The sequence below is a fragment of the Pogonomyrmex barbatus genome, unplaced genomic scaffold (genome assembly GCF_055798465.1).
Source record: "Pogonomyrmex barbatus isolate J1 unplaced genomic scaffold, ASM5579846v1 scaffold1, whole genome shotgun sequence".
Classification (NCBI taxonomy): Eukaryota; Metazoa; Arthropoda; class Insecta; order Hymenoptera; family Formicidae; genus Pogonomyrmex; species Pogonomyrmex barbatus.
The window spans coordinates 10,495,608-10,501,398 of NW_028297098.1; the positions used below are offsets into that span (position 1 = coordinate 10,495,608).

Genomic DNA, 5,791 nt, shown 5'->3' on the forward strand with positions numbered 1-5,791 from the left:
CGATCATAATAATGTTTGGATTTAATTTTTGAAGCTATTAAACATTCTCGAATCAATTCTTGTAAGTTGTGAATATTTGTCATTAATTTACATAAATAATCGTCATATGTTTTTCCGTTTTCTGTATCATTAATTATTTCACTGGACGGTTATCTGGCTATTTTGCCAAACACCAACTCATATGGAGTATATCCAGTTGATTCATGTGTACTCGTATTATAAGAAAAAGTTGCATATTCTAATAATTCATCCCATTCAGTAAATTTATTAACATATTGTTTTAAATATTCAATTAATACTAAATGAGATCTTGCCAAAGCTCCATTGGCTTGTGGATAAAAGGATGTTGTTTTAAATTGTTTAATTCGAAATTGTTTTGTAAATCTTTTCATTAAGTTACTCATAAAATTCGTTCCTTGATCTGTTAATATAGCCTTAGGGGCTCCAAAAATACAAATAAAATATTTTAATAATGCGTCAGCGACTTTTACGGCAGTTATTGATTTTAAAGGTATTGCTAGGGAAAATTTGGTTAAGTGATCTTGGATCGTTAGGATGTAGGAATTTCCTTTCGATGTTTCTGATAAAGGTCCGACTATGTCCATTGATATTTTTTCAAATGAAGAAAAGGATGTGTCAGTTATTAACATAGGTTGTTTGGTTTTGACTCGAACTAACTTTTTTATTTGACATTGTAAACATTGATTTATATAATTTGAATTTCAATCTTTAAATTATCATACAATAAAATTTTATCATTACAATAAAAATTTTGCCTAATTCGATTATATGTTTTAGTTACTCCTTTATGGCCTCCAATTTTTAATGAATGAGCTTCTTCCATTATATTTTTTCGATTTTCAACTTCTGGAATTCTGATTAGACCGTGACAAATTATTAATTTAACTGGAATTCCTATAATGGATTCTCGAATTCGATTTAAGATTTCTTCCCATTTTATATTATCAATTTCTTGTGTTTTTGCAATATTTAAAATTTTAATTGAATTTTCCTTAATTGCTTTTCGTAATTTAGTAGTTAAACAATGTAATGTTTCCTTAGTTATTTTTTCATTAATATTATTTTTGCAAATAAAAATTAGATGAAATTTATTTCCTTTCTTTACTATTTCAATATTTCCTATTTTTCTTTCTTTAATTTTGGGAATTAAATTTCTTCTTTGTAATGCTTTTGATCCGTCATCACAAGGTTTATCATCTGTAGTTAAAAGGTACAAATAATTTTCTTTTTGCATAAAAATTTTATCACGACTGTTTATTATACTTTGCTTTTGTCCGCGTGTCATTATCTGTCTTTTAGTTGTGTCACTTATTTCGTCAAAAGTCATTTCATTGTAAGTTTCGTCTATGTCTTGTTCGCTGTCATTGTCTTTGTCTTCGTCAAATTTTTCTTCATTGTCCTCTTCAATATTTTTTTCTTCAATGTAATCGTCAATGAAAATTTGGTTCTTTGGACAATTTTTTTCTTCATTTTCGCTTTCTGGTATCAAATTTTCTTGAACTTCTCCTTGATTAATTTTACTATTGTTTCCTATTAAGTTATTAAGATTTTGTAAAAATTTTGGTGGTATTTCTATTCGTGAATTTGAATTATTATGATTTTGTGAATTTAATTCATCATAATTTTCTGCATCTTCGTAATTTGAAATTTCTGACTCTAGTGTTGAGTTTTGTTGTATATTATTTTTTGTGCTGTTATTAAATAAATTTTCTGTGTAATCAGTTTCATTTGTTTCTTCTAGTGGATTATTATGTATTTCTGCCTGAAATGTATGTTCATAAAATAAAGGTTCATTTAATTCTTTTTTAGTAAATGGTACACTTTCCCCTTCTGACTTTTCTGTATTACGCGTCTTCATCCCTAAACCTAATGGCTCTAGTTCTTCCATCATTGTTCCTCTTCTTGAAGATGGTAAAGATCTTGGATTTGCATTTCTGTATCTAGCTTCTTCATCTTCTGAACATTCTTCTATCTCATCGTGCTGAGGTTGTATTGGATATATATTTGCTGTAGGATTTCTAGATAAAGCATCGGCATTAGCGTTAATTTTTCCTGTTTATATATTATTTCATAATCATATTCGGCCAATTTTATTCTCCATCTTGCTAAGTGAGAAGTTGGATCTTTCAATTTATGAAGCCAAGTTAATGATTTATGATCGGTTATTAAGAAAAATTTTTTACCATAAATATAAGATCGAAAATGTTGAACAGCATATACAATTGCTAATAATTCTTTTTCTATAGTCGAATAATTTTTCTCTGCATCATTTAATACACGCGAAGCATAATTAATAACTAATTGATTGATCTTTTCCAATCTGACCCTGACTTAAAATTGCACCTATTACTGTTCCAGAAGCGTCAGTAGTTAAGAGAAAAGTAAAAGTTTTGTAAAATCAGAATATTGTAATATCGGTTCTTCACATAATGTATTTCTTAACGTATTAAAACATTCTTGTTCTTTATCTCCTCATTTAAACTCTATTTCCTTTTTTAGTAAATTAGTTAGCGGTTTAGCTATTTTTGAAAATCCTTTAATAAATCTTCGATAATACCCAGTAATCCAAGAAATTGTTTAATATTTTTTGCATTTTTGGGAATTGGAAAATTTTGAACTGCTTCAATCTTTTTAGGATCAGGTCAGACTCCGTTTTTTCCAATTATATATCCTATATAAATAAGTTACTAATCTTTTTAAAAATTCACATTTGTCTGGTTGTAATTTTAAATTTGCTTCTCTTAATCGTGAAATTAATTTCTTAAATTTAATTGCGTGTTCTGTTAATGAACTAGCATATAATACTATGTCATCTAGGTATACAAAATTTCACTTCCTTGCATTTCCATCAAAACTAAATCCATTAATCTTTAAAATGTGGCAGGCGCATTTTTAAGTCCAAAAAGCATTCTATCAAATTCATAATGACCATAGAAAATGCTGTTTTATGACTATCATCCGGATGCATTTTGATTTAATAAAAACCTGAAGCAAGGTCGAATACAGAAAAATATTTTGCCCCACCCAGCTGATCAAGTATTTCTGTTATGTTTGGAAGTGGATACGCGTCACCTATTGTCTTATCATTTAGGTCACGGAAATCTAACACCATTCTCCATCTCTTGTTTCCTTTCGAGTCCGACTTCTTAGGGACTATGCACACAGGTGTATTATAAGGTGATTTTGATGGTTTAATTATATTTTGTTCTAATAATTCATTTACTTGTCTGTTAATTTCATCTTTATGAATTAATTTTATCTTTATGAATCTTTATGAATACTGGAAATCTGTATTGCTTAGTGTTTATTGGAATCTCATTTACTGTTGGAATTCGATGTTTTAAAACATTTGTATGATTAAGATTTTCACCGGGCAAATGAAAACAATCGGCATTTTTCTTTATTAATCTTTCAACATGTTCACGCTGTTCATTATTTAAATGCTCAAATCTTAATGTATTAATTATTTTATTCTTTCTTTCATTTTGATTTACAGGGAAACATGATCTTGAATTCGAGCTTGTATTAAGATTTTCATTTGAACTTGACTTTGAGTTTGAATTCGAGTTCGTCGAGTTTGAGATTTCTTTATCATTTGTTTCAAATTCATATATTTCAATTGTGGGAATTAATACCCTTTCTTCTTCTTCATTTGTATTTATTATTTGTAAATAAGCTTTGCCGTTTCTAACTATAACTAAAGCATCACCTAAGTAGATATTGTCTGTTACAATTAATCGCGGGACATACTCTTCTTTTAATTCTAATTTGCGACTCTAATATACATTTGTGAAATAGATCTAGCAGGAATTATAAATTCTTCTTCTTGTTCTTCTTTTAATGCAAAAGGTATAACAATACCATTCCATTCTAATTGATTTTCTTGGTAATTAACATTTACTTGAAATTGTTTGAAGAACCCCATGTTGTGGTATTGGAAAATCATCTTCCACCAAATGAAAAGAAACTGGACATCCTAGGATATCTATCAGTGCCAGCCCTAAGATGGTCACGTGATGCGTTGTTTCCACTTAGTTTCAAAATTTCATTCCTGTCCACGAAAGTATCTGGTGTTATAATACTTCTTTTAATTATATTCGGCCCTGATCCACTGTCTACAAGGAAATTTAGAGTTTCTTTAAAATTTAAGCTTTCTAATTTCTGTTGGTACCTCCTCAATATAGGCTAAATTTATTGTTCTGTATTTGATTCGATTTGAGTGTTGATTTTCCGTGCGGGGCGGACATTGGTTTTTCCCGGGGCTGCCCCGTTCCTCTCGGGAATCTGCCTGTTTTCCTGAGCTTGTAAATTTTGTCTAAAATTATTTCCATTGTTGTTATTTCAATTGTTGTTCAAATTATTATTATAGCTATTATTATGAGTGCCGTTGTTATTGTTATTATTATTATTATTAAAAATTCTTTTCCGACATTCCTCAATAGTGTGCCCTAATTTTTTAATATCTGCAAGTTATCGAATTTTGATTATTCCAACTTGATTGAAATCGTGGAAGTGGGGGTTGTACTCGATTGTTGTTTTTATTATAATTATTGTTATTTAAATAATTATTATTCTTTCGTGTATTTTGGGAAAATCCCAATCTATTTTGATTTTGATTTTTATTAATCAATTTTGATTTTGATTTTTATTAATCAACCAACGATCAGCTGTATGACCTACTTTTTGACAAAATTGGCATGTTATTATTCAGCTTCAATGCGACGAGTCGAAGCTTGTCTTTCAGCCGACACGTTCTCTGCGAGTACTATAAGTCTTATCATGTTTACAGTTTCTAATTCTTTCTCCGCGTCAATTTCCCGTGCCTCTTTAAATGTACTTCTTTAAATGTTCCTTCTTTTGATATTATTATTTCTCTGTTTAATTCGCATAAGAAGCTTGTTTTTAAATGTTTCTCAATTGAATTTCGAAATTCCAAACTTAATATTCCGATTTCTCTTTTTTGTGCATCAAGAATTCGCTTTCCTAATTCCCTAACTCGATTTGCATATGCTGCGACCCTCTCGTCCCTCTTTGATATAAATAAGCTAAGCGTCCTTGCGCTTCATAAACTGTTTCTCGCGGGCCGTATTTTGCTCTTAAAAATTCAATTAGTTCTTGCATGTTTTCAAAGATTTTTCCCAATATTGATCTGTGAGCATCCCCTTTTAATTTATTATGTATTGCCCGAACTAGAATTACTTCTTGTGTGGGTGCGACTATACTTAATGCTTCTTCGCAACCCTCGACGAAATAAACAAATGGAATATTTTCTTCATCGAAATTAGACATCGCTTCTAACGCGTCTCTGATCGAAAATTGTAAAAAGTTACTTATCGTTCCTTCCGATGATAAATTAATGGCTTGACTTCGTTGCTGTTGCTGAAGCTGTTGTATCGTTCATTGTTGCTCCTAAATAGCCTCCGTAATTCATTCATGTCTGTCTCTCCTGAATTTTCGATGGTGTTTCTTGACGTTGTTTGACCAGATCCCAGATTTCATGTTCTTTAATTTATTATTTTTATTTTTTTTTTGTTCACTTTTTCACTATCCACTATTGTTTCTTTCCACAAACCGTTTTAGTATCCCATCGCTGTCACCAAAAAATGTTACGTCCTGATTGTACGTTTTTAGGTCAATACATTTAAATACTTTACCCTGGGATTGGACCGGTTTGTGAATTAATCAACCCCGAATAGGAAACGAATTTTATAAATTTTATATCGGGGATCCTTCTTATTAATTTGATTATAATTTGGATAATTTACCTCGA

The 5,791-nt window shown here is 30.0% G+C and overlaps 1 pseudogene; it reads right to left on the minus strand.

Annotated features, from left to right (window-relative positions):
* Positions 1-4,724: 4,724 nt before the first annotated feature.
* On the minus strand, positions 4,725-5,415 carry LOC148938098 (uncharacterized; annotated as a pseudogene).
* Between the last annotated feature and the right edge of the window lie 376 nt (positions 5,416-5,791).